The sequence below is a fragment of the Mesoplodon mirus genome (genome assembly GCF_964341445.2).
Source record: "Mesoplodon mirus genome assembly, chromosome: 20".
NCBI lineage: Eukaryota > Metazoa > Chordata > Mammalia > Artiodactyla > Ziphiidae > Mesoplodon > Mesoplodon mirus.
This window is the reverse complement of record NC_138996.1, coordinates 3413011-3439524: the sequence shown is the minus strand read 5'-3', so window position 1 is coordinate 3439524 and position 26514 is coordinate 3413011.

The window sequence follows — 26514 nt, the reverse complement described above, 5'->3', positions numbered from 1 at the left end:
GGTTAGCGAACCAGTAAGGTTTAGGGTACAGGTGAGGGTACGGAAAACTTTTAGGGTCAGGGTATATGTTAGGACACCTGTTAGTGTTAGTGTACGTGTCAGGATTAGCGTAGAGTTTAGGGTAAGGTGTGGGGTTGTGGTTAGGTTTAGGTTTAGGGCTAGGCTTAGGGTTGGCGAACGGGTAAGTTTTAGGGTACAGTTGAGGGTACGGAAAAGCGTTTGGGTCAGGTTATGTGTTAGGAAACGTGTTAGTGTTAATGTGTGGTTAGGATTAGGGTATGGGTTAGGGTAATGGTTAGGGTTGGCGTTAGGGTTAGGGATAGGCTTAGCGAACAGTTAAGGCTTATGGTACATGTGAGTGTATGGAGACGTGTTAGTGTCAAATTACGTGTGAGGGCATGGGTTAGTGTTAGTGTAGGGGTTAAAAATAGGGTACGGGTTAGAATAAGGTGTAGGGTTGGTGTTAGGGTTAGGTTTAAGTCTACAGTTAGGGTTAGCTAACGATTAGGTTTAGTGTACAGCTGAGGGTATGGAAAAGTGTTAGGGTCAGGGTACGTTTCAGGGCACTGGTTAGTGTTAGTGTACGGTTTAGGATTAGTGTATGGGTTAGGGTAAGATGTAGGGTTGGCGTTAGGGTTAGGTTTAGAGCTAGGGTTAGGGTTAGCGACCGGGTAATTTTTAGGTTACAGGGGAGGGTACGGAAATGTTTTAGGGTCAAAATACATATGCGGGAATGGGTTAGTGTTAGTTTAAGGTTTAAGATTAGTGTACGTGTTAGGGTAAGGTGTAGGGTTGGAGTTAGATTTAGCTTTAGGGCTAGGGTTAGGGTTAGCGAAATGTAAGGCTTAGGGTACAGGTGAGGGTACAGAAAAGTGTCACGGTCTGTGTACGTGTCAGGGCACGGATTAGTATTAGGGTACGGGTTAGGATTACAGTACGGATTAGGGTAAGGTGTAGGATTGGGGTTAGGGTTAGTGTTAGGGTTAGGGTTAGCGAATAGGTAATATTTAGGGTACAGGTAAGCATATGGAAACGAGTTAGGGTCAGGCTTGGTGTTAGGGCACAGGTTAGTGTTATTGTACGGATTAGGATTAGGGTATGGGTTAGGATTTTGTGTAGGGTTGTGGATAGTGTTAGGCTTAGACCTAGGGTAAGTGTTAGCGAACAGGTAAGGTTTACGGTACACAGGAGGGTACGGAAACGTGTTAGTGTCAAAGTACATGTGAGGGAATTGCTTAATTTTGGTGTATGGGTTAAGATCAGTGTATGGGTTAGGGTATGGTGTCAGGTTGGTGTTAGCGTTCTGTTTAGGGAAAGGGCTAGGTTTAGCGAACGGTAAGATTTAGGGTACTGGAGAGGATACGGAAAAGTGTTAGGGTCAGGGTACGTGTTAGGGCACGGGTTAGTGTTAGTGTACGGGTTAGGATTAGGGTATGGGTTAGGGAAAGGTGTAGGGTTGGGGTTATGTTTAGGTGTAGGGGTGGGGTTAGGGTTAGCGAATAGGTAACATTTAGGGTACAGGTGAGCTTATGGAAACAAGTTAGGGTCAGGGTTCATGTTAGGGCACAGGTTAGTGTTAGTGTATGGATTAGGGTACGGGTTAGGGTTAGGTGTAGGGTTGGGGTTAGGGTTAGGTTTAGACATAGGGTTAGGGTTAGCGAATGGTAAGATTTAGGGTACAGGAGTGGGTATGGAAAAGTGTTAGGGTCAGGGTACGTGTTAGGGCATGGATTAGTGTTAGTGTATGGGTAAGGATTAGGGTACGGGTTAGGGAAATGGGTAGGGTTGGTGTTATGGTTAGGGTTAGGCCTACAGTTAGAGTTAGCAAACGGGTAAGGTTTACGGTACATGGGAGGGTACGGAAATGTGTTAGTGTCAAAGTACATGTGAGGGCATGGGTTCGTTTTTTTGTACGGGTTAAGTTTAGTGTACGGGTTAGGGTATGCTGTAAGGTTGGTGTTAGCGTTATGTTTAGGGCTAGGGTTAGGGTTAGTGAACGGTAAGATTTTGGGTACAGGAGAGGATACGGAAAAGTGTTCGCGTCAAGGTACGTGTTAGGACATGGGTTAGTGATAGTGTATGGGTTGGGATTAGGGTACGGGTTAGGGTAAGTAGTAGGGTTGGCGTTAGGGTTAGGGCTAGGGCTAGGGCTAGGGTTAGGGTTAGCGAATGGGTAAGGTTTAGGGTACCGGTGAGGTTATGGAAAAGCGTTAGGGTCAGGGTACATGTCAGGGCATGGCTTAGTAGTAGTATACTGGTTAGGATTAGGGTACGGTTTAGGTAAGGTTTAGGGTTGGGCTTAGGGTTAGATTTATGGCTAGGGTTAGGGTTAGCCAAATGTCAGGTTTAGGGTACAGGTGATGGTACAGAAAAGTGTTAGGGTTTGTGTATGTGTTAGGACACGTGTCAGTGTTAGTGTATGGCTTAGGATTAGCTTACGGGTTAGGGTAAGGTGTACGGTTGGGGTTTCGTCTAGGTTTAGGGTTAGGGTTAGCGAACGGTAAGGTTTAGGGTACAGGTGAGGTTACGGAAAAGTGTTAGGGTCAGGGTACGTGTTAGGGCAGGGGTTAGTGTGGGTTTACAGGTTAGGATTAGGGTACGGGTTAGGGTAATTGGTAGGGTTGGCGTTATGGTTAGTGTTAGGGGTAGGGTTAAGTTTAGTGAACGGGTAAGGTTTAGGTTACAGCTGACCATACGGAAATGTTTTATTGTCAAAGTACGTGTGTGGTATTGCGTTAGTGTTAGTGTATGGGTTAAGATTAGAGTATGTGTTAGGAGTAGGTTTGTAGTTAGGTTTAGGTTTGGGGCTACGGTTATGGTTAACAAATGGTAAAGTTTAGGGTTAGTGTTAGGGTTAGGGTTAGGGGTAGGGTTAGGGTAGGTGTTAGGGCACGAGTTAGTGTTAGTGTATGGGTTATGATTAGGGTATGGGTTAGGGTAAGGTGTAGGGTTGGGGTTAGGTTTAGGTTTAGGGCTAGTGTTAGGGTTAGCGAATAGGTAACATTAGAGTACAGGTGAGCGTATGGAAATGAGTTAGGGTCAGGGTTCGTGTTAGGGCACAGGTTAGTGTTAGTTTAAGGATTAGGATTAGTGTACATGTTAGAGTTAGGTGTAGGGTTGGGCTTGGGTTTAGGGTTAGGTTTAGACCTAGGGTTAGGGTTAGTGAATGGTAAGATTTAGGGTTCAGGCGTGGGTATGGAAAAGTGTAAGCATCAGGGTAAATGTTAGGGCACGGATTAGTGTTAGTGTACGGGTTAGAATTAGGGTACGGGTTAGGCTAATGGATAGGGTTGGCGTTATGTTTAGTGTTAGGGCTAGGGGTAGGGTTAGCGAACGAGTAAGCTTTAGGTTACAGGTGAGGGTAAGGAAATGTTTTAGTGTCAAAGTAAGTGTGAGGGAATGGGTTAGTGTTAGTGTATGCATTAAGATTAGTGTACATGTTAGGGTAAGGTGTAGGGTTGTAGTTAGATTGAGCTTTAGGGCTAGGGTTAGGGTTAGCAAACGGTAAGATTTAGGGTACAGGAGAGAGTAGGGTAAAGAGTTAGAGGCAGGGTACGTGTCAGGGCATGGATTAGTGTTTGTGTATGGGATAGGATTAGGGTACGGTTTATGGTAAGGTGTTGGGTTGGTGTTAGGCCTTGGTTTAGATGTATGTTTCGGGTTTGTGAACGGTAAAGTTTAGGGTACAGGTGAGGGTACAGAAAAGTGTTAGGCTCAGGTTACGTTTCAGGGCACGGATTAGTATTAGTGTACTGGTTAGGATTACGGTATGGGTTAGGGTAATGGGTAGGGTTGGGTTTAGGGTTAGGTTTAGGGCTATGGTTAGGGTTAGCGAAATGTAAGGTTTAGGTTACAGGTGATGGTCCAGAAACGTGTTAGGATCAGGGTACATGTTAGGGCACGGATTAGTGTTAGGGTACTGGTTAGGATTGGGTACGCTTTAGGGAAAGGTTTAGGGATGGGGTAAGGTTTACGTTTAGGTCTAGGGTTAAGGATAGCACACGGTATGGTTTAGGGTACAGGTGAGTGTACAGAAAAGTGTTACGGTCAGGGTACCTCTTAGTGCATGTGTAGTGCTAGTGTATGGGTTAGGATTAGGGTACGGGTTAGGGAAATGTGTAGGGTTGAGGTTAGGGTTAAGTTTAGGGCTAGGGTTAGGGTTAGCGAACAGGTAAGTTTTATGGTACATGAGTGTACGGAAACGTGTTAGTGTCAAAGTACGTGTGAGGGCATTGCATAATTTTGGTGTACGGGTTAAGATTAGTGTACAGGTTAGGGTATGGTGTGGGGTAGGTGTTAGCATTATGTTTAGGGCTAAGGTTATGGTTAGCGAACCAGTAAGGTTTAGGGTACAGGTGAGTGTACGGAAAACTTTTAGGGTCAGGGTATATGTTAGGACACCTGTTAGTGTTAGTGTACGTGTCAGGATTAGCGTAGAGTTTAGGGTAAGGTGTGGGGTTGTGGTTAGGGTTAGGTTTAGGGCTAGGCTTAGGGTTGGCGAACGGGTAAGTTTTAGGGTACAGTTGAGGGTACGGAAAAGCGTTTGGGTCAGGTTATGTGTTAGGAAACGTGTTAGTGTTAATGTGTGGTTAGGATTAGGGTATGGGTTAGGGTAATGGTTAGGGTTGGCGTTAGGGTTAGGGATAGGCTTAGCGAACAGTTAAGGCTTATGGTACATGTGAGTGTATGGAGACGTGTTAGTGTCAAATTACGTGTGAGGGCATGGGTTAGTGTTAGTGTAGGGGTTAAAAATAGGGTACGGGTTAGAATAAGGTGTAGGGTTGGTGTTAGGGTTAGGTTTAAGTCTACAGTTAGGGTTAGCTAACGATTAGGTTTAGCGTACAGCTGAGGGTATGGAAAAGTGTTAGGGTCAGGGTACGTTTCAGGGCACTGGTTAGTGTTAGTGTACGGTTTAGGATTAGTGTATGGGTTAGGGTAAGATGTAGGGTTGGCGTTAGGGTTAGGTTTAGAGCTAGGGTTAGGGTTAGCGACCGGGTAATTTTTAGGTTACAGGGGAGGGTACAGAAATGTTTTAGGGTCAAAATACATATGCGGGAATGGGTTAGTGTTAGTTTACGGTTTAAGATTAGTGTACGTGTTAGGGTAAGGTGTAGGGTTGGAGTTAGATTTAGCTTTAGGGCTAGGGTTAGGGTTAGCGAAATGTAAGGCTTAGGGTACAGGTGAGGGTACAGAAAAGTGTCACGGTCTGTGTACGTGTCAGGGCACGGATTAGTATTAGGGTACGGGTTAGGATTACAGTACGGATTAGGGTAAGGTGTAGGATTGGGGTTAGGGTTAGTGTTAGGGTTAGGGTTAGCGAATAGGTAATATTTAGGGTACAGGTAAGCATATGGAAACGAGTTAGGGTCAGGCTTGGTGTTAGGGCACAGGTTAGTGTTATTGTACGGATTAGGATTAGGGTATGGGTTAGGATTTTGTGTAGGGTTGTGGATAGTGTTAGGCTTAGACCTAGGGTAAGTGTTAGCGAACAGGTAAGGTTTACGGTACACAGGAGGGTACGGAAACGTGTTAGTGTCAAAGTACATGTGAGGGAATTGCTTAATTTTGGTGTATGGGTTAAGATCAGTGTATGGGTTAGGGTATGGTGTCAGGTTGGTGTTAGCGTTCTGTTTAGGGAAAGGGCTAGGTTTAGCGAACGGTAAGATTTAGGGTACTGGAGAGGATACGGAAAAGTGTTAGGGTCAGGGTACGTGTTAGGGCACGGGTTAGTGTTAGTGTACGGGTTAGGATTAGGGTATGGGTTAGGGAAAGGTGTAGGGTTGGGGTTATGTTTAGGTGTAGGGGTGGGGTTAGGGTTAGCGAATAGGTAACATTTAGGGTACAGGTGAGCTTATGGAAACAAGTTAGGGTCAGGGTTCATGTTAGGGCACAGGTTAGTGTTAGTGTATGGATTAGGGTACGGGTTAGGGTTAGGTGTAGGGTTGGGGTTAGGGTTAGGTTTAGACATAGGGTTAGGGTCAGCGAATGGTAAGATTTAGGGTACAGGAGTGGGTATGGAAAAGTGTTAGGGTCAGGGTACGTGTTAGGGCATGGATTAGTGTTAGTGTATGGGTAAGGATTAGGGTACGGGTTAGGGAAATGGGTAGGGTTGGTGTTATGGTTAGGGTTAGGCCTACAGTTAGAGTTAGCAAACGGGTAAGGTTTACGGTACACGGGAGGGTACGGAAATGTGTTAGTGTCAAAGTACATGTGAGGGCATGGGTTCGTTTTTTTGTACGGGTTAAGTTTAGTGTACGGGTTAGGGTATGCTGTAAGGTTGGTGTTAGCATTATGTTTAGGGCTAGGGTTAGGGTTAGTGAACGGTAAGATTTTGGGTACAGGAGAGGATACGGAAAAGTGTTCGCGTCAAGGTACGTGTTAGGACATGGGTTAGTGATAGTGTATGGGTTGGGATTAGGGTACGGGTTAGGGTAAGTAGTAGGGTTGGCGTTAGGGTTAGGGCTAGGGCTAGGGCTAGGGTTAGGGTTAGCGAATGGGTAAGGTTTAGGGTACCGGTGAGGTTATGGAAAAGCGTTAGGGTCAGGGTACATGTCAGGGCATGGCTTAGTAGTAGTATACTGGTTAGGATTAGGGTACGGTTTAGGTAAGGTTTAGGGTTGGGCTTAGGGTTAGCTTTATGGCTAGGGTTAGGGTTAGCCAAATGTCAGGTTTAGGGTACAGGTGATGGTACAGAAAAGTGTTAGGGTTTGTGTATGTGTTAGGACACGTGTCAGTGTTAGTGTATGGCTTAGGATTAGCTTACGGGTTAGGGTAAGGTGTACGGTTGGGGTTTCGTCTAGGTTTAGGGTTAGGGTTAGCGAACGGTAAGGTTTAGGGTACAGGTGAGGTTACGGAAAAGTGTTAGGGTCAGGGTACGTGTTAGGGCAGGGGTTAGTGTGGGTTTACAGGTTAGGATTAGGGTACGGGTTAGGGTAATTGGTAGGGTTGGCGTTATGGTTAGTGTTAGGGGTAGGGTTAAGTTTAGTGAACGGGTAAGGTTTAGGTTACAGCTGACCATATGGAAATGTTTTATTGTCAAAGTACGTGTGTGGTATTGCGATAGTGTTAGTGTATGGGTTAAGATTAGTGTATGTGTTAGGAGTAGGTTTGTAGTTAGGTTTAGGTTTGGGGCTACGGTTATGGTTAACAAATGGTAAAGTTTAGGGTTAGTGTTAGGGTTAGGGTTAGGGGTAGGGTTAGGGTAGGTGTTAGGGCACGAGTTAGTGTTAGTGTATGGGTTATGATTAGGGTATGGGTTAGGGTAAGGTGTAGGGTTGGGGTTAGGTTTAGGTTTAGGGCTAGTGTTAGGGTTAGCGAATAGGTAACATTAGAGTACAGGTGAGCGTATGGAAATGAGTTAGGGTCAGGGTTCGTGTTAGGGCACAGGTTAGTGTTAGTTTAAGGATTAGGATTAGTGTACATGTTAGAGTTAGGTGTAGGGTTGGGCTTGGGTTTAGGGTTAGGTTTAGACCTAGGGTTAGGGTTAGTGAATGGTAAGATTTAGGGTTCAGGCGTGGGTATGGAAAAGTGCAAGGGTCAGGGTAAATGTTAGGGCACGGATTAGTGTTAGTGTACGGGTTAGAATTAGGGTACGGGTTAGGCTAATGGATAGGGTTGGCGTTATGTTTAGTGTTAGGGCTAGGGGTAGGGTTAGCGAACGAGTAAGCTTTAGGTTACAGGTGAGGGTAAGGAAATGTTTTAGTGTCAAAGTAAGTGTGAGGGAATGGGTTAGTGTTAGTGTATGCATTAAGATTAGTGTACATGTTAGGGTAAGGTGTAGGGTTGTAGTTAGATTTAGCTTTAGGGCTAGGGTTAGGGTTAGCAAACGGTAAGATTTAGGGTACAGGAGAGAGTAGGGTAAAGAGGTAGAGGCAGGGTACGTGTCAGGGCATGGATTAGTGTTTGTGTACGGGATAGGATTAGGGTACGGTTTATGGTAAGGTGTTGGGTTGGTGTTAGGGCTTGGTTTAGGGGTATGTTTCGGGTTTGTGAACGGTAAAGTTTAGGGTACAGGTGAGGGTACAGAAAAGTGTTAGGCTCAGGTTACGTTTCAGGGCACGGATTAGTATTAGTGTACTGGTTAGGATTACGGTATGGGTTAGGGTAATGGGTAGGGTTGAGTTTAGCGTTAGGTTTAGGGCTATGGTTAGGGTTAGCGAAATGTAAGGTTTAGGTTACAGGTGATGGTCCAGAAACGTGTTAGGATCAGGGTACATGTTAGGGCACGGATTAGTGTTAGGGTACTGGTTAGGATTGGGTACGCGTTAGGGTAAGGTTTAGGGATGGGGTAAGGTTTACATTTAGGTCTAGGGTTAAGGATAGCAAACGGTATGGTTTAGGGTACAGGTGAGTGTACAGAAAAGTGTTACGGTCAGGGTACCTGTTAGGGCACGTGTAGTGTTAGTGTATGGGTTAGGATTAGGGTACGGGTTAGGGAAATGTGTAGGGTTGAGGTTAGGGTTAAGTTTAGGGCTAGGGTTAGGGTTAGCGAACAGGTAAGTTTTATGGTACATGAGTGTACGGAATCGTGTTAGTGTCAAAGTACGTGTGAGGGCATTGCATAATTTTGGTGTACGGGTTAAGATTAGTGTACGGGTTAGGGTATGGTGTAGGGTTGGTGTTAGCATTATGTTTAGGGCTAAGGTTACGGTTAGCGAACCAGTAAGGTTTAGGGTACAGGTGAGGGTACGGAAAACTTTTAGGGTCAGGGTATATGTTAGGACACCTGTTAGTGTTAGTGTACGTGTCAGGATTAGCGTAGAGTTTAGGGTAAGGTGTGGGGTTGTGGTTAGGTTTAGGTTTAGGGCTAGGCTTAGGGTTGGCGAACGGGTAAGTTTTAGGGTACAGTTGAGGGTACGGAAAAGCGTTTGGGTCAGGTTATGTGTTGGGAAACGTGTTAGTGTTAATGTGTGGTTAGGATTAGGGTATGGGTTAGGGTAATGGTTAGGGTTGGCGTTAGGGTTAGGGATAGGCTTAGCGAACAGTTAAGGCTTATGGTACATGTGAGTGTATGGAGACGTGTTAGTGTCAAATTACGTGTGAGGGCATGGGTTAGTGTTAGTGTAGGGGTTAAAAATAGGGTACGGGTTAGAATAAGGTGTAGGGTTGGTGTTAGGGTTAGGTTTAAGTCTACAGTTAGGGTTAGCTAACGATTAGGTTTAGTGTACAGCTGAGGGTATGGAAAAGTGTTAGGGTCAGGGTACGTTTCAGGGCACTGGTTAGTGTTAGTGTACGGTTTAGGATTAGTGTATGGGTTAGGGTAAGATGTAGGGTTGGCGTTAGGGTTAGGTTTAGAGCTAGGGTTAGGGTTAGCGACCGGGTAATTTTTAGGTTACAGGGGAGGGTACGGAAATGTTTTAGGGTCAAAATACATATGCGGGAATGGGTTAGTGTTAGTTTAAGGTTTAAGATTAGTGTACGTGTTAGGGTAAGGTGTAGGGTTGGAGTTAGATTTAGCTTTAGGGCTAGGGTTAGGGTTAGCGAAATGTAAGGCTTAGGGTACAGGTGAGGGTACAGAAAAGTGTCACGGTCTGTGTACGTGTCAGGGCACGGATTAGTATTAGGGTACGGGTTAGGATTACAGTACGGATTAGGGTAAGGTGTAGGATTGGGGTTAGGGTTAGTGTTAGGGTTAGGGTTAGCGAATAGGTAATATTTAGGGTACAGGTAAGCATATGGAAACGAGTTAGGGTCAGGCTTGGTGTTAGGGCACAGGTTAGTGTTATTGTACGGATTAGGATTAGGGTATGGGTTAGGATTTTGTGTAGGGTTGTGGATAGTGTTAGGCTTAGACCTAGGGTAAGTGTTAGCGAACAGGTAAGGTTTACGGTACACAGGAGGGTACGGAAACGTGTTAGTGTCAAAGTACATGTGAGGGAATTGCTTAATTTTGGTGTATGGGTTAAGATCAGTGTATGGGTTAGGGTATGGTGTCAGGTTGGTGTTAGCGTTCTGTTTAGGGAAAGGGCTAGGTTTAGCGAACGGTAAGATTTAGGGTACTGGAGAGGATACGGAAAAGTGTTAGGGTCAGGGTACGTGTTAGGGCACGGGTTAGTGTTAGTGTACGGGTTAGGATTAGGGTATGGGTTAGGGAAAGGTGTAGGGTTGGGGTTATGTTTAGGTGTAGGGGTGGGGTTAGGGTTAGCGAATAGGTAACATTTAGGGTACAGGTGAGCTTATGGAAACAAGTTAGGGTCAGGGTTCATGTTAGGGCACAGGTTAGTGTTAGTGTATGGATTAGGGTACGGGTTAGGGTTAGGTGTAGGGTTGGGGTTAGGGTTAGGTTTAGACATAGGGTTAGGGTTAGCGAATGGTAAGATTTAGGGTACAGGAGTGGGTATGGAAAAGTGTTAGGGTCAGGGTACGTGTTAGGGCATGGATTAGTGTTAGTGTATGGGTAAGGATTAGGGTACGGGTTAGGGAAATGGGTAGGGTTGGTGTTATGGTTAGGGTTAGGCCTACAGTTAGAGTTAGCAAACGGGTAAGGTTTACGGTACATGGGAGGGTACGGAAATGTGTTAGTGTCAAAGTACATGTGAGGGCATGGGTTCGTTTTTTTGTACGGGTTAAGTTTAGTGTACGGGTTAGGGTATGCTGTAAGGTTGGTGTTAGCGTTATGTTTAGGGCTAGGGTTAGGGTTAGTGAACGGTAAGATTTTGGGTACAGGAGAGGATACGGAAAAGTGTTCGCGTCAAGGTACGTGTTAGGACATGGGTTAGTGATAGTGTATGGGTTGGGATTAGGGTACGGGTTAGGGTAAGTAGTAGGGTTGGCGTTAGGGTTAGGGCTAGGGCTAGGGCTAGGGTTAGGGTTAGCGAATGGGTAAGGTTTAGGGTACCGGTGAGGTTATGGAAAAGCGTTAGGGTCAGGGTACATGTCAGGGCATGGCTTAGTAGTAGTATACTGGTTAGGATTAGGGTACGGTTTAGGTAAGGTTTAGGGTTGGGCTTAGGGTTAGATTTATGGCTAGGGTTAGGGTTAGCCAAATGTCAGGTTTAGGGTACAGGTGATGGTACAGAAAAGTGTTAGGGTTTGTGTATGTGTTAGGACACGTGTCAGTGTTAGTGTATGGCTTAGGATTAGCTTACGGGTTAGGGTAAGGTGTACGGTTGGGGTTTCGTCTAGGTTTAGGGTTAGGGTTAGCGAACGGTAAGGTTTAGGGTACAGGTGAGGTTACGGAAAAGTGTTAGGGTCAGGGTACGTGTTAGGGCAGGGGTTAGTGTGGGTTTACAGGTTAGGATTAGGGTACGGGTTAGGGTAATTGGTAGGGTTGGCGTTATGGTTAGTGTTAGGGGTAGGGTTAAGTTTAGTGAACGGGTAAGGTTTAGGTTACAGCTGACCATACGGAAATGTTTTATTGTCAAAGTACGTGTGTGGTATTGCGTTAGTGTTAGTGTATGGGTTAAGATTAGAGTATGTGTTAGGAGTAGGTTTGTAGTTAGGTTTAGGTTTGGGGCTACGGTTATGGTTAACAAATGGTAAAGTTTAGGGTTAGTGTTAGGGTTAGGGTTAGGGGTAGGGTTAGGGTAGGTGTTAGGGCACGAGTTAGTGTTAGTGTATGGGTTATGATTAGGGTATGGGTTAGGGTAAGGTGTAGGGTTGGGGTTAGGTTTAGGTTTAGGGCTAGTGTTAGGGTTAGCGAATAGGTAACATTAGAGTACAGGTGAGCGTATGGAAATGAGTTAGGGTCAGGGTTCGTGTTAGGGCACAGGTTAGTGTTAGTTTAAGGATTAGGATTAGTGTACATGTTAGAGTTAGGTGTAGGGTTGGGCTTGGGTTTAGGGTTAGGTTTAGACCTAGGGTTAGGGTTAGTGAATGGTAAGATTTAGGGTTCAGGCGTGGGTATGGAAAAGTGTAAGCATCAGGGTAAATGTTAGGGCACGGATTAGTGTTAGTGTACGGGTTAGAATTAGGGTACGGGTTAGGCTAATGGATAGGGTTGGCGTTATGTTTAGTGTTAGGGCTAGGGGTAGGGTTAGCGAACGAGTAAGCTTTAGGTTACAGGTGAGGGTAAGGAAATGTTTTAGTGTCAAAGTAAGTGTGAGGGAATGGGTTAGTGTTAGTGTATGCATTAAGATTAGTGTACATGTTAGGGTAAGGTGTAGGGTTGTAGTTAGATTGAGCTTTAGGGCTAGGGTTAGGGTTAGCAAACGGTAAGATTTAGGGTACAGGAGAGAGTAGGGTAAAGAGTTAGAGGCAGGGTACGTGTCAGGGCATGGATTAGTGTTTGTGTATGGGATAGGATTAGGGTACGGTTTATGGTAAGGTGTTGGGTTGGTGTTAGGCCTTGGTTTAGATGTATGTTTCGGGTTTGTGAACGGTAAAGTTTAGGGTACAGGTGAGGGTACAGAAAAGTGTTAGGCTCAGGTTACGTTTCAGGGCACGGATTAGTATTAGTGTACTGGTTAGGATTACGGTATGGGTTAGGGTAATGGGTAGGGTTGGGTTTAGGGTTAGGTTTAGGGCTATGGTTAGGGTTAGCGAAATGTAAGGTTTAGGTTACAGGTGATGGTCCAGAAACGTGTTAGGATCAGGGTACATGTTAGGGCACGGATTAGTGTTAGGGTACTGGTTAGGATTGGGTACGCTTTAGGGAAAGGTTTAGGGATGGGGTAAGGTTTACGTTTAGGTCTAGGGTTAAGGATAGCACACGGTATGGTTTAGGGTACAGGTGAGTGTACAGAAAAGTGTTACGGTCAGGGTACCTCTTAGTGCATGTGTAGTGCTAGTGTATGGGTTAGGATTAGGGTACGGGTTAGGGAAATGTGTAGGGTTGAGGTTAGGGTTAAGTTTAGGGCTAGGGTTAGGGTTAGCGAACAGGTAAGTTTTATGGTACATGAGTGTACGGAAACGTGTTAGTGTCAAAGTACGTGTGAGGGCATTGCATAATTTTGGTGTACGGGTTAAGATTAGTGTACAGGTTAGGGTATGGTGTGGGGTAGGTGTTAGCATTATGTTTAGGGCTAAGGTTATGGTTAGCGAACCAGTAAGGTTTAGGGTACAGGTGAGTGTACGGAAAACTTTTAGGGTCAGGGTATATGTTAGGACACCTGTTAGTGTTAGTGTACGTGTCAGGATTAGCGTAGAGTTTAGGGTAAGGTGTGGGGTTGTGGTTAGGGTTAGGTTTAGGGCTAGGCTTAGGGTTGGCGAACGGGTAAGTTTTAGGGTACAGTTGAGGGTACGGAAAAGCGTTTGGGTCAGGTTATGTGTTAGGAAACGTGTTAGTGTTAATGTGTGGTTAGGATTAGGGTATGGGTTAGGGTAATGGTTAGGGTTGGCGTTAGGGTTAGGGATAGGCTTAGCGAACAGTTAAGGCTTATGGTACATGTGAGTGTATGGAGACGTGTTAGTGTCAAATTACGTGTGAGGGCATGGGTTAGTGTTAGTGTAGGGGTTAAAAATAGGGTACGGGTTAGAATAAGGTGTAGGGTTGGTGTTAGGGTTAGGTTTAAGTCTACAGTTAGGGTTAGCTAACGATTAGGTTTAGCGTACAGCTGAGGGTATGGAAAAGTGTTAGGGTCAGGGTACGTTTCAGGGCACTGGTTAGTGTTAGTGTACGGTTTAGGATTAGTGTATGGGTTAGGGTAAGATGTAGGGTTGGCGTTAGGGTTAGGTTTAGAGCTAGGGTTAGGGTTAGCGACCGGGTAATTTTTAGGTTACAGGGGAGGGTACGGAAATGTTTTAGGGTCAAAATACATATGCGGGAATGGGTTAGTGTTAGTTTACGGTTTAAGATTAGTGTACGTGTTAGGGTAAGGTGTAGGGTTGGAGTTAGATTTAGCTTTAGGGCTAGGGTTAGGGTTAGCGAAATGTAAGGCTTAGGGTACAGGTGAGGGTACAGAAAAGTGTCACGGTCTGTGTACGTGTCAGGGCACGGATTAGTATTAGGGTACGGGTTAGGATTACAGTACGGATTAGGGTAAGGTGTAGGATTGGGGTTAGGGTTAGTGTTAGGGTTAGGGTTAGCGAATAGGTAATATTTAGGGTACAGGTAAGCATATGGAAACGAGTTAGGGTCAGGCTTGGTGTTAGGGCACAGGTTAGTGTTATTGTACGGATTAGGATTAGGGTATGGGTTAGGATTTTGTGTAGGGTTGTGGATAGTGTTAGGCTTAGACCTAGGGTAAGTGTTAGCGAACAGGTAAGGTTTACGGTACACAGGAGGGTACGGAAACGTGTTAGTGTCAAAGTACATGTGAGGGAATTGCTTAATTTTGGTGTATGGGTTAAGATCAGTGTATGGGTTAGGGTATGGTGTCAGGTTGGTGTTAGCGTTCTGTTTAGGGAAAGGGCTAGGTTTAGCGAACGGTAAGATTTAGGGTACTGGAGAGGATACGGAAAAGTGTTAGGGTCAGGGTACGTGTTAGGGCACGGGTTAGTGTTAGTGTACGGGTTAGGATTAGGGTATGGGTTAGGGAAAGGTGTAGGGTTGGGGTTATGTTTAGGTGTAGGGGTGGGGTTAGGGTTAGCGAATAGGTAACATTTAGGGTACAGGTGAGCTTATGGAAACAAGTTAGGGTCAGGGTTCATGTTAGGGCACAGGTTAGTGTTAGTGTATGGATTAGGGTACGGGTTAGGGTTAGGTGTAGGGTTGGGGTTAGGGTTAGGTTTAGACATAGGGTTAGGGTCAGCGAATGGTAAGATTTAGGGTACAGGAGTGGGTATGGAAAAGTGTTAGGGTCAGGGTACGTGTTAGGGCATGGATTAGTGTTAGTGTATGGGTAAGGATTAGGGTACGGGTTAGGGAAATGGGTAGGGTTGGTGTTATGGTTAGGGTTAGGCCTACAGTTAGAGTTAGCAAACGGGTAAGGTTTACGGTACACGGGAGGGTACGGAAATGTGTTAGTGTCAAAGTACATGTGAGGGCATGGGTTCGTTTTTTTGTACGGGTTAAGTTTAGTGTACGGGTTAGGGTATGCTGTAAGGTTGGTGTTAGCATTATGTTTAGGGCTAGGGTTAGGGTTAGTGAACGGTAAGATTTTGGGTACAGGAGAGGATACGGAAAAGTGTTCGCGTCAAGGTACGTGTTAGGACATGGGTTAGTGATAGTGTATGGGTTGGGATTAGGGTACGGGTTAGGGTAAGTAGTAGGGTTGGCGTTAGGGTTAGGGCTAGGGCTAGGGCTAGGGTTAGGGTTAGCGAATGGGTAAGGTTTAGGGTACCGGTGAGGTTATGGAAAAGCGTTAGGGTCAGGGTACATGTCAGGGCATGGCTTAGTAGTAGTATACTGGTTAGGATTAGGGTACGGTTTAGGTAAGGTTTAGGGTTGGGCTTAGGGTTAGCTTTATGGCTAGGGTTAGGGTTAGCCAAATGTCAGGTTTAGGGTACAGGTGATGGTACAGAAAAGTGTTAGGGTTTGTGTATGTGTTAGGACACGTGTCAGTGTTAGTGTATGGCTTAGGATTAGCTTACGGGTTAGGGTAAGGTGTACGGTTGGGGTTTCGTCTAGGTTTAGGGTTAGGGTTAGCGAACGGTAAGGTTTAGGGTACAGGTGAGGTTACGGAAAAGTGTTAGGGTCAGGGTACGTGTTAGGGCAGGGGTTAGTGTGGGTTTACAGGTTAGGATTAGGGTACGGGTTAGGGTAATTGGTAGGGTTGGCGTTATGGTTAGTGTTAGGGGTAGGGTTAAGTTTAGTGAACGGGTAAGGTTTAGGTTACAGCTGACCATATGGAAATGTTTTATTGTCAAAGTACGTGTGTGGTATTGCGATAGTGTTAGTGTATGGGTTAAGATTAGTGTATGTGTTAGGAGTAGGTTTGTAGTTAGGTTTAGGTTTGGGGCTACGGTTATGGTTAACAAATGGTAAAGTTTAGGGTTAGTGTTAGGGTTAGGGTTAGGGGTAGGGTTAGGGTAGGTGTTAGGGCACGAGTTAGTGTTAGTGTATGGGTTATGATTAGGGTATGGGTTAGGGTAAGGTGTAGGGTTGGGGTTAGGTTTAGGTTTAGGGCTAGTGTTAGGGTTAGCGAATAGGTAACATTAGAGTACAGGTGAGCGTATGGAAATGAGTTAGGGTCAGGGTTCGTGTTAGGGCACAGGTTAGTGTTAGTTTAAGGATTAGGATTAGTGTACATGTTAGAGTTAGGTGTAGGGTTGGGCTTGGGTTTAGGGTTAGGTTTAGACCTAGGGTTAGGGTTAGTGAATGGTAAGATTTAGGGTTCAGGCGTGGGTATGGAAAAGTGCAAGGGTCAGGGTAAATGTTAGGGCACGGATTAGTGTTAGTGTACGGGTTAGAATTAGGGTACGGGTTAGGCTAATGGATAGGGTTGGCGTTATGTTTAGTGTTAGGGCTAGGGGTAGGGTTAGCGAACGAGTAAGCTTTAGGTTACAGGTGAGGGTAAGGAAATGTTTTAGTGTCAAAGTAAGTGTGAGGGAATGGGTTAGTGTTAGTGTATGCATTAAGATTAGTGTACATGTTAGGGTAAGGTGTAGGGTTGTAGTTAGATTTAGCTTTAGGGCTAGGGTTAGGGTTAGCAAACGGTAAGATTTAGGGTACAGGAGAGAGTAGGGTAAAGAGGTAGAGGCAGGGTACGTGTCAGGGCATGGATTAGTGTTTGTGTACGGGATAGGATTAGGGTACGGTTTATGGTAAGGTGTTGGGTTGGTGTTAGGGCTTGGTTTAGGGGTATGTTTCGGGTTTGTGAACGGTAAAGTTTAGGGTACAGGTGAGGGTACAGAAAAGTGTTAGGCTCAGGTTACGTTTCAGGGCACGGATTAGTATTAGTGTACTGGTTAGGATTACGGTATGGGTTAGGGTAATGGGTAGGGTTGAGTTTAGCGTTAGGTTTAGGGCTATGGTTAGGGTTAGCGAAATGTAAGGTTTAGGTTACAGGTGATGGTCCAGAAACGTGTTAGGATCAGGGTACATGTTAGGGCACGGATTAGTGTTAGGGTACTGGTTAGGATTGGGTACGCGTTAGGGTAAGGTTTAGGGATGGGGTAAGGTTTACATTTAGGTCTAGGGTTAAGGATAGCAAACGGTATGGTTTAGGGTACAGGTGAGTGTACAGAAAAGTGTTACGGTCAGGGTACCTGTTAGGGCACGTGTAGTGTTAGTGTATGGGTTAGGATTAGGGTACGGGTTAGGGAAATGTGTAGGGTTGAGGTTAGGGTTAAGTTTAGGGCTAGGGTTAGGGTTAGCGAACAGGTAAGTTTTATGGTACATGAGTGTACGGAATCGTGTTAGTGTCAAAGTACGTGTGAGGGCATTGCATAATTTTGGTGTACGGGTTAAGATTAGTGTACGGGTTAGGGTATGGTGTAGGGTTGGTGTTAGCATTATGTTTAGGGCTAAGGTTACGGTTAGCGAACCAGTAAGGTTTAGGGTACAGGTGAGGGTACGGAAAACTTTTAGGGTCAGGGTATATGTTAGGACACCTGTTAGTGTTAGTGTACGTGTCAGGATTAGCGTAGAGTTTAGGGTAAGGTGTGGGGTTGTGGTTAGGTTTAGGTTTAGGGCTAGGCTTAGGGTTGGCGAACGGGTAAGTTTTAGGGTACAGTTGAGGGTACGGAAAAGCGTTTGGGTCAGGTTATGTGTTGGGAAACGTGTTAGTGTTAATGTGTGGTTAGGATTAGGGTATGGGTTAGGGTAATGGTTAGGGTTGGCGTTAGGGTTAGGGATAGGCTTAGCGAACAGTTAAGGCTTATGGTACATGTGAGTGTATGGAGACGTGTTAGTGTCAAATTACGTGTGAGGGCATGGGTTAGTGTTAGTGTAGGGGTTAAAAATAGGGTACGGGTTAGAATAAGGTGTAGGGTTGGTGTTAGGGTTAGGTTTAAGTCTACAGTTAGGGTTAGCTAACGATTAGGTTTAGTGTACAGCTGAGGGTATGGAAAAGTGTTAGGGTCAGGGTACGTTTCAGGGCACTGGTTAGTGTTAGTGTACGGTTTAGGATTAGTGTATGGGTTAGGGTAAGATGTAGGGTTGGCGTTAGGGTTAGGTTTAGAGCTAGGGTTAGGGTTAGCGACCGGGTAATTTTTAGGTTACAGGGGAGGGTACGGAAATGTTTTAGGGTCAAAATACATATGCGGGAATGGGTTAGTGTTAGTTTAAGGTTTAAGATTAGTGTACGTGTTAGGGTAAGGTGTAGGGTTGGAGTTAGATTTAGCTTTAGGGCTAGGGTTAGGGTTAGCGAAATGTAAGGCTTAGGGTACAGGTGAGGGTACAGAAAAGTGTCACGGTCTGTGTACGTGTCAGGGCACGGATTAGTATTAGGGTACGGGTTAGGATTACAGTACGGATTAGGGTAAGGTGTAGGATTGGGGTTAGGGTTAGTGTTAGGGTTAGGGTTAGCGAATAGGTAATATTTAGGGTACAGGTAAGCATATGGAAACGAGTTAGGGTCAGGCTTGGTGTTAGGGCACAGGTTAGTGTTATTGTACGGATTAGGATTAGGGTATGGGTTAGGATTTTGTGTAGGGTTGTGGATAGTGTTAGGCTTAGACCTAGGGTAAGTGTTAGCGAACAGGTAAGGTTTACGGTACACAGGAGGGTACGGAAACGTGTTAGTGTCAAAGTACATGTGAGGGAATTGCTTAATTTTGGTGTATGGGTTAAGATCAGTGTATGGGTTAGGGTATGGTGTCAGGTTGGTGTTAGCGTTCTGTTTAGGGAAAGGGCTAGGTTTAGCGAACGGTAAGATTTAGGGTACTGGAGAGGATACGGAAAAGTGTTAGGGTCAGGGTACGTGTTAGGGCACGGGTTAGTGTTAGTGTACGGGTTAGGATTAGGGTATGGGTTAGGGAAAGGTGTAGGGTTGGGGTTATGTTTAGGTGTAGGGGTGGGGTTAGGGTTAGCGAATAGGTAACATTTAGGGTACAGGTGAGCTTATGGAAACAAGTTAGGGTCAGGGTTCATGTTAGGGCACAGGTTAGTGTTAGTGTATGGATTAGGGTACGGGTTAGGGTTAGGTGTAGGGTTGGGGTTAGGGTTAGGTTTAGACATAGGGTTAGGGTCAGCGTATGGTAAGATTTAGGGTACAGGAGTGGGTATGGAAAAGTGTTAGGGTCAGGGTACGTGTTAGGGCATGGATTAGTGTTAGTGTATGGGTAAGGATTAGGGTACGGGTTAGGGAAATGGGTAGGGTTGGTGTTATGGTTAGGGTTAGGCCTACAGTTAGAGTTAGCAAACGGGTAAGGTTTACGGTACACGGGAGGGTACGGAAATGTGTTAGTGTCAAAGTACATGTGAGGGCATGGGTTCGTTTTTTTGTACGGGTTAAGTTTAGTGTACGGGTTAGGGTATGCTGTAAGGTTGGTGTTAGCGTTATGTTTAGGGCTAGGGTTAGGGTTAGTGAACGGTAAGATTTTGGGTACAGGAGAGGATACGGAAAAGTGTTCGGGTCAAGGTACGTGTTAGGACATGGGTTAGTGATAGTGTATGGGTTGGGATTAGGGTACGGGTTAGGGTAAGTAGTAGGGTTGGTGTTAGGGTTAGGGCTAGGGCTAGGGCTAGGGTTAGGGTTAGCGAATGGGTAAGGTTTAGGGTACCGGTGTGGTTATGGAAAAGCGTTAGGGTCAGGGTACATGTCAGGGCATGGCTTAGTAGTAGTATACTGGTTAGGATTAGGGTACGGTTTAGGTAAGGTTTAGGGTTGGGCTTAGGGTTAGCTTTATGGCTAGGGTTAGGGTTAGCCAAATGTCAGGTTTAGGGTACAGGTGATGGTACAGAAAAGTGTTAGGGTTTGTGTATGTGTTAGGACACGTGTCAGTGTTAGTGTATGGCTTAGGATTAGCTTACGGGTTAGGGTAAGGTGTACGGTTGGGGTTTCGTCTAGGTTTAGGGTTAGGGTTAGCGAACGGTAAGGTTTAGGGTACAGGTGAGGTTACGGAAAAGTGTTAGGGTCAGGGTACGTGTTAGGGCAGGGGTTAGTGTGGGTTTACAGGTTAGGATTAGGGTACGGGTTAGGGTAATTGGTAGGGTTGGCGTTATGGTTAGTGTTAGGGGTAGGGTTAAGTTTAGTGAACGGGTAAGGTTTAGGTTACAGCTGACCATATGGAAATGTTTTATTGTCAAAGTACGTGTGTGGTATTGCGTTAGTGTTAGTGTATGGGTTAAGATTAGTGTATGTGTTAGGAGTAGGTTTGTAGTTAGGTTTAGGTTTGGGGCTACGGTTATGGTTAACAAATGATAAAGTTTAGGGTTAGTGTTAGGGTTAGGGTTAGGGGTAGGGTTAGGGTAGGTGTTAGGGCACGAGTTAGTGTTAGTGTATGGGTTATGATTAGGGTATGGGTTAGGGTAAGGTGTAGGGTTGGGGTTAGGTTTAGGTTTAGGGCTAGTGTTAGGGTTAGCGAATAGGTAACATTAGAGTACAGGTGAGCGTATGGAAATGAGTTAGGGTCAGGGTTCGTGTTAGGGCACAGGTTAGTGTTAGTTTAAGGATTAGGATTAGTGTACATGTTAGAGTTAGGTGTAGGGTTGGGCTTGGGTTTAGGGTTAGGTTTAGACCTAGGGTTAGGGTTAGTGAATGGTAAGATTTAGGGTTCAGGCGTGGGTATGGAAAAGTGCAAGGGTCAGGGTAAATGTTAGGGCACGGATTAGTGTTAGTGTACGGGTTAGAATTAGGGTACGGGTTAGGCTAATGGATAGGGTTGGCGTTATGTTTAGTGTTAGGGCTAGGGGTAGGGTTAGCGAACGAGTAAGCTTTAGGTTACAGGTGAGGGTAAGGAAATGTTTTAGTGTCAAAGTAAGTGTGAGGGAATGGGTTAGTGTTAGTGTATGCATTAAGATTAGTGTACATGTTAGGGTAAGGTGTAGGGTTGTAGTTAGATTTAGCTTTAGGGCTAGGGTTAGGGTTAGCAAACGGTAAGATTTAGGGTACAGGAGAGAGTAGGGTAAAGAGGTAGAGGCAGGGTACGTGTCAGGGCATGGATTAGTGTTTGTGTACGGGATAGGATTAGGGTACGGTTTATGGTAAGGTGTTGGGTTGGTGTTAGGGCTTGGTTTAGGGGTATGTTTCGGGTTTGTGAACGGTAAAGTTTAGGGTACAGGTGAGGGTACAGAAAAGTGTTAGGCTCAGGTTACGTTTCAGGGCACGGATTAGTATTAGTGTACTGGTTAGGATTACGGTATGGGTTAGGGTAATGGGTAGGGTTGAGTTTAGCGTTAGGTTTAGGGCTATGGTTAGGGTTAGCGAAATGTAAGGTTTAGGTTACAGGTGATGGTCCAGAAACGTGTTAGGATCAGGGTACATGTTAGGGCACGGATTAGTGTTAGGGTACTGGTTAGGATTGGGTACGCGTTAGGGTAAGGTTTAGGGATGGGGTAAGGTTTACATTTAGGTCTAGGGTTAAGGATAGCAAACGGTATGGTTTAGGGTACAGGTGAGTGTACAGAAAAGTGTTACGGTCAGGGTACCTGTTAGGGCACGTGTAGTGTTAGTGTATGGGTTAGGATTAGGGTACGGGTTAGGGAAATGTGTAGGGTTGAGGTTAGGGTTAAGTTTAGGGCTAGGGTTAGGGTTAGCGAACAGGTAAGTTTTATGGTACATGAGTGTACGGAATCGTGTTAGTGTCAAAGTACGTGTGAGGGCATTGCATAATTTTGGTGTACGGGTTAAGATTAGTGTACGGGTTAGGGTATGGTGTAGGGTTGGTGTTAGCATTATGTTTAGGGCTAAGGTTACGGTTAGCGAACCAGTAAGGTTTAGGGTACAGGTGAGGGTACGGAAAACTTTTAGGGTCAGGGTATATGTTAGGACACCTGTTAGTGTTAGTGTACGTGTCAGGATTAGCGTAGAGTTTAGGGTAAGGTGTGGGGTTGTGGTTAGGTTTAGGTTTAGGGCTAGGCTTAGGGTTGGCGAACGGGTAAGTTTTAGGGTACAGTTGAGGGTACGGAAAAGCGTTTGGGTCAGGTTATGTGTTAGGAAACGTGTTAGTGTTAATGTGTGGTTAGGATTAGGGTATGGGTTAGGGTAATGGTTAGGGTTGGCGTTAGGGTTAGGGATAGGCTTAGCGAACAGTTAAGGCTTATGGTACATGTGAGTGTATGGAGACGTGTTAGTGTCAAATTACGTGTGAGGGCATGGGTTAGTGTTAGTGTAGGGGTTAAAAATAGGGTACGGGTTAGAATAAGGTGTAGGGTTGGTGTTAGGGTTAGGTTTAAGTCTACAGTTAGGGTTAGCTAACGATTAGGTTTAGTGTACAGCTGAGGGTATGGAAAAGTGTTAGGGTCAGGGTACGTTTCAGGGCACTGGTTAGTGTTAGTGTACGGTTTAGGATTAGTGTATGGGTTAGGGTAAGATGTAGGGTTGGCGTTAGGGTTAGGTTTAGAGCTAGGGTTAGGGTTAGCGACCGGGTAATTTTTAGGTTACAGGGGAGGGTACGGAAATGTTTTAGGGTCAAAATACATATGCGGGAATGGGTTAGTGTTAGTTTAAGGTTTAAGATTAGTGTACGTGTTAGGGTAAGGTGTAGGGTTGGAGTTAGATTTAGCTTTAGGGCTAGGGTTAGGGTTAGCGAAATGTAAGGCTTAGGGACAGGTGAGGGTACAGAAAAGTGTCACGGTCTGTGTACGTGTCAGGGCACGGATTAGTATTAGGGTACGGGTTAGGATTACAGTACGGATTAGGGTAAGGTGTAGGATTGGGGTTAGGGTTAGTGTTAGGGTTAGGGTTAGCGAATAGGTAATATTTAGGGTACAGGTAAGCATATGGAAACGAGTTAGGGTCAGGCTTGGTGTTAGGGCACAGGTTAGTGTTATTGTACGGATTAGGATTAGGGTATGGGTTAGGATTTTGTGTAGGGTTGTGGATAGTGTTAGGCTTAGACCTAGGGTAAGTGTTAGCGAACAGGTAAGGTTTACGGTACACAGGAGGGTACGGAAACGTGTTAGTGTCAAAGTACATGTGAGGGAATTGCTTAATTTTGGTGTATGGGTTAAGATCAGTGTATGGGTTAGGGTATGGTGTCAGGTTGGTGTTAGCGTTCTGTTTAGGGAAAGGGCTAGGTTTAGCGAACGGTAAGATTTAGGGTACTGGAGAGGATACGGAAAAGTGTTAGGGTCAGGGTACGTGTTAGGGCACGGGTTAGTGTTAGTGTACGGGTTAGGATTAGGGTATGGGTTAGGGAAAGGTGTAGGGTTGGGGTTATGTTTAGGTGTAGGGGTGGGGTTAGGGTTAGCGAATAGGTAACATTTAGGGTACAGGTGAGCTTATGGAAACAAGTTAGGGTCAGGGTTCATGTTAGGGCACAGGTTAGTGTTAGTGTATGGATTAGGGTACGGGTTAGGGTTAGGTGTAGGGTTGGGGTTAGGGTTAGGTTTAGACATAGGGTTAGGGTTAGCGAATGGTAAGATTTAGGGTACAGGAGTGGGTATGGAAAAGTGTTAGGGTCAGGGTACGTGTTAGGGCATGGATTAGTGTTAGTGTATGGGTAAGGATTAGGGTACGGGTTAGGGAAATGGGTAGGGTTGGTGTTATGGTTAGGGTTAGGCCTACAGTTAGAGTTAGCAAACGGGTAAGGTTTACGGTACACGGGAGGGTACGGAAATGTGTTAGTGTCAAAGTACATGTGAGGGCATGGGTTCGTTTTTTTGTACGGGTTAAGTTTAGTGTACGGGTTAGGGTATGCTGTAAGGTTGGTGTTAGCGTTATGTTTAGGGCTAGGGTTAGGGTTAGTGAACGGTAAGATTTTGGGTACAGGAGAGGATACGGAAAAGTGTTCGGGTCAAGGTACGTGTTAGGACATGGGTTAGTGATAGTGTATGGGTTGGGATTAGGGTACGGGTTAGGGTAAGTAGTAGGGTTGGCGTTAGGGTTAGGGCTAGGGCTAGGGCTAGGGTTAGGGTTAGCGAATGGGTAAGGTTTAGGGTACCGGTGAGGTTATGGAAAAGCGTTAGGGTCAGGGTACATGTCAGGGCATGGCTTAGTAGTAGTATACTGGTTAGGATTAGGGTACGGTTTAGGTAAGGTTTAGGGTTGGGCTTAGGGTTAGCTTTATGGCTAGGGTTAGGGTTAGCCAAATGTCAGGTTTAGGGTACAGGTGATGGTACAGAAAAGTGTTAGGGTTTGTGTATGTGTTAGGACACGTGTCAGTGTTAGTGTATGGCTTAGGATTAGCTTACGGGTTAGGGTAAGGTGTACGGTTGGGGTTTCGTCTAGGTTTAGGGTTAGGGTTAGCGAACGGTAAGGTTTAGGGTACAGGTGAGGTTACGGAAAAGTGTTAGGGTCAGGGTACGTGTTAGGGCAGGGGTTAGTGTGGGTTTACAGGTTAGGATTAGGGTACGGGTTAGGGTAATTGGTAGGGTTGGCGTTATGGTTAGTGTTAGGGGTAGGGTTAAGTTTAGTGAACGGGTAAGGTTTAGGTTACAGCTGACCATACGGAAATGTTTTATTGTCAAAGTACGTGTGTGGTATTGCGTTAGTGTTAGTGTATGGGTTAAGATTAGAGTATGTGTTAGGAGTAGGTTTGTAGTTAGGTTTAGGTTTGGGGCTACGGTTATGGTTAACAAATGGTAAAGTTTAGGGTTAGTGTTAGGGTTAGGGTTAGGGGTAGGGTTAGGGTAGGTGTTAGGGCACGAGTTAGTGTTAGTGTATGGGTTATGATTAGGGTATGGGTTAGGGTAAGGTGTAGGGTTGGGGTTAGGTTTAGGTTTAGGGCTAGTGTTAGGGTTAGCGAATAGGTAACATTAGAGTACAGGTGAGCGTATGGAAATGAGTTAGGGTCAGGGTTCGTGTTAGGGCACAGGTTAGTGTTAGTTTAAGGATTAGGATTAGTGTACATGTTAGAGTTAGGTGTAGGGTTGGGCTTGGGTTTAGGGTTAGGTTTAGACCTAGGGTTAGGGTTAGTGAATGGTAAGATTTAGGGTTCAGGCGTGGGTATGGAAAAGTGTAAGCGTCAGGGTAAATGTTAGGGCACGGATTACTGTTAGTGTACGGGTTAGAATTAGGGTACGGGTTAGGCTAATGGATAGGGTTGGCGTTATGTTTAGTGTTAGGGCTAGGGGTAGGGTTAGCGAACGAGTAAGCTTTAGGTTACAGGTGAGGGTAAGGAAATGTTTTAGTGTCAAAGTAAGTGTGAGGGAATGGGTTAGTGTTAGTGTATGCATTAAGATTAGTGTACATGTTAGGGTAAGGTGTAGGGTTGTAGTTAGATTGAGCTTTAGGGCTAGGGTTAGGGTTAGCAAACGGTAAGATTTAGGGTACAGGAGAGAGTAGGGTAAAGAGTTAGAGGCAGGGTACGTGTCAGGGCATGGATTAGTGTTTGTGTATGGGATAGGATTAGGGTACGGTTTATGGTAAGGTGTTGGGTTGGTGTTAGGCCTTGGTTTAGATGTATGTTTCGGGTTTGTGAACGGTAAAGTTTAGGGTACAGGTGAGGGTACAGAAAAGTGTTAGGCTCAGGTTACGTTTCAGGGCACGGATTAGTATTAGTGTACTGGTTAGGATTACGGTATGGGTTAGGGTAATGGGTAGGGTTGGGTTTAGGGTTAGGTTTAGGGCTATGGTTAGGGTTAGCGAAATGTAAGGTTTAGGTTACAGGTGATGGTCCAGAAACGTGTTAGGATCAGGGTACATGTTAGGGCACGGATTAGTGTTAGGGTACTGGTTAGGATTGGGTACGCTTTAGGGAAAGGTTTAGGGATGGGGTAAGGCTTACGTTTAGGTCTAGGGTTAAGGATAGCACACGGTATGGTTTAGGGTACAGGTGAGTGTACAGAAAAGTGTTACGGTCAGGGTACCTCTTAGTGCATGTGTAGTGCTAGTGTATGGGTTAGGATTAGGGTACGGGTTAGGGAAATGTGTAGGGTTGAGGTTAGGGTTAAGTTTAGGGCTAGGGTTAGGGTTAGCGAACAGGTAAGTTTTATGGTACATGAGTGTACGGAAACGTGTTAGTGTCAAAGTACGTGTGAGGGCATTGCATAATTTTGGTGTACGGGTTAAGATTAGTGTACAGGTTAGGGTATGGTGTGGGGTAGGTGTTAGCATTATGTTTAGGGCTAAGGTTATGGTTAGCGAACCAGTAAGGTTTAGGGTACAGGTGAGTGTACGGAAAACTTTTAGGGTCAGGGTATATGTTAGGACACCTGTTAGTGTTAGTGTACGTGTCAGGATTAGCGTAGAGTTTAGGGTAAGGTGTGGGGTTGTGGTTAGGGTTAGGTTTAGGGCTAGGCTTAGGGTTGGCGAACGGGTAAGTTTTAGGGTACAGTTGAGGGTACGGAAAAGCGTTTGGGTCAGGTTATGTGTTAGGAAACGTGTTAGTGTTAATGTGTGGTTAGGATTAGGGTATGGGTTAGGGTAATGGTTAGGGTTGGCGTTAGGGTTAGGGATAGGCTTAGCGAACAGTTAAGGCTTATGGTACATGTGAGTGTATGGAGACGTGTTAGTGTCAAATTACGTGTGAGGGCATGGGTTAGTGTTAGTGTAGGGGTTAAAAATAGGGTACGGGTTAGAATAAGGTGTAGGGTTGGTGTTAGGGTTAGGTTTAAGTCTACAGTTAGGGTTAGCTAACGATTAGGTTTAGCGTACAGCTGAGGGTATGGAAAAGTGTTAGGGTCAGGGTACGTTTCAGGGCACTGGT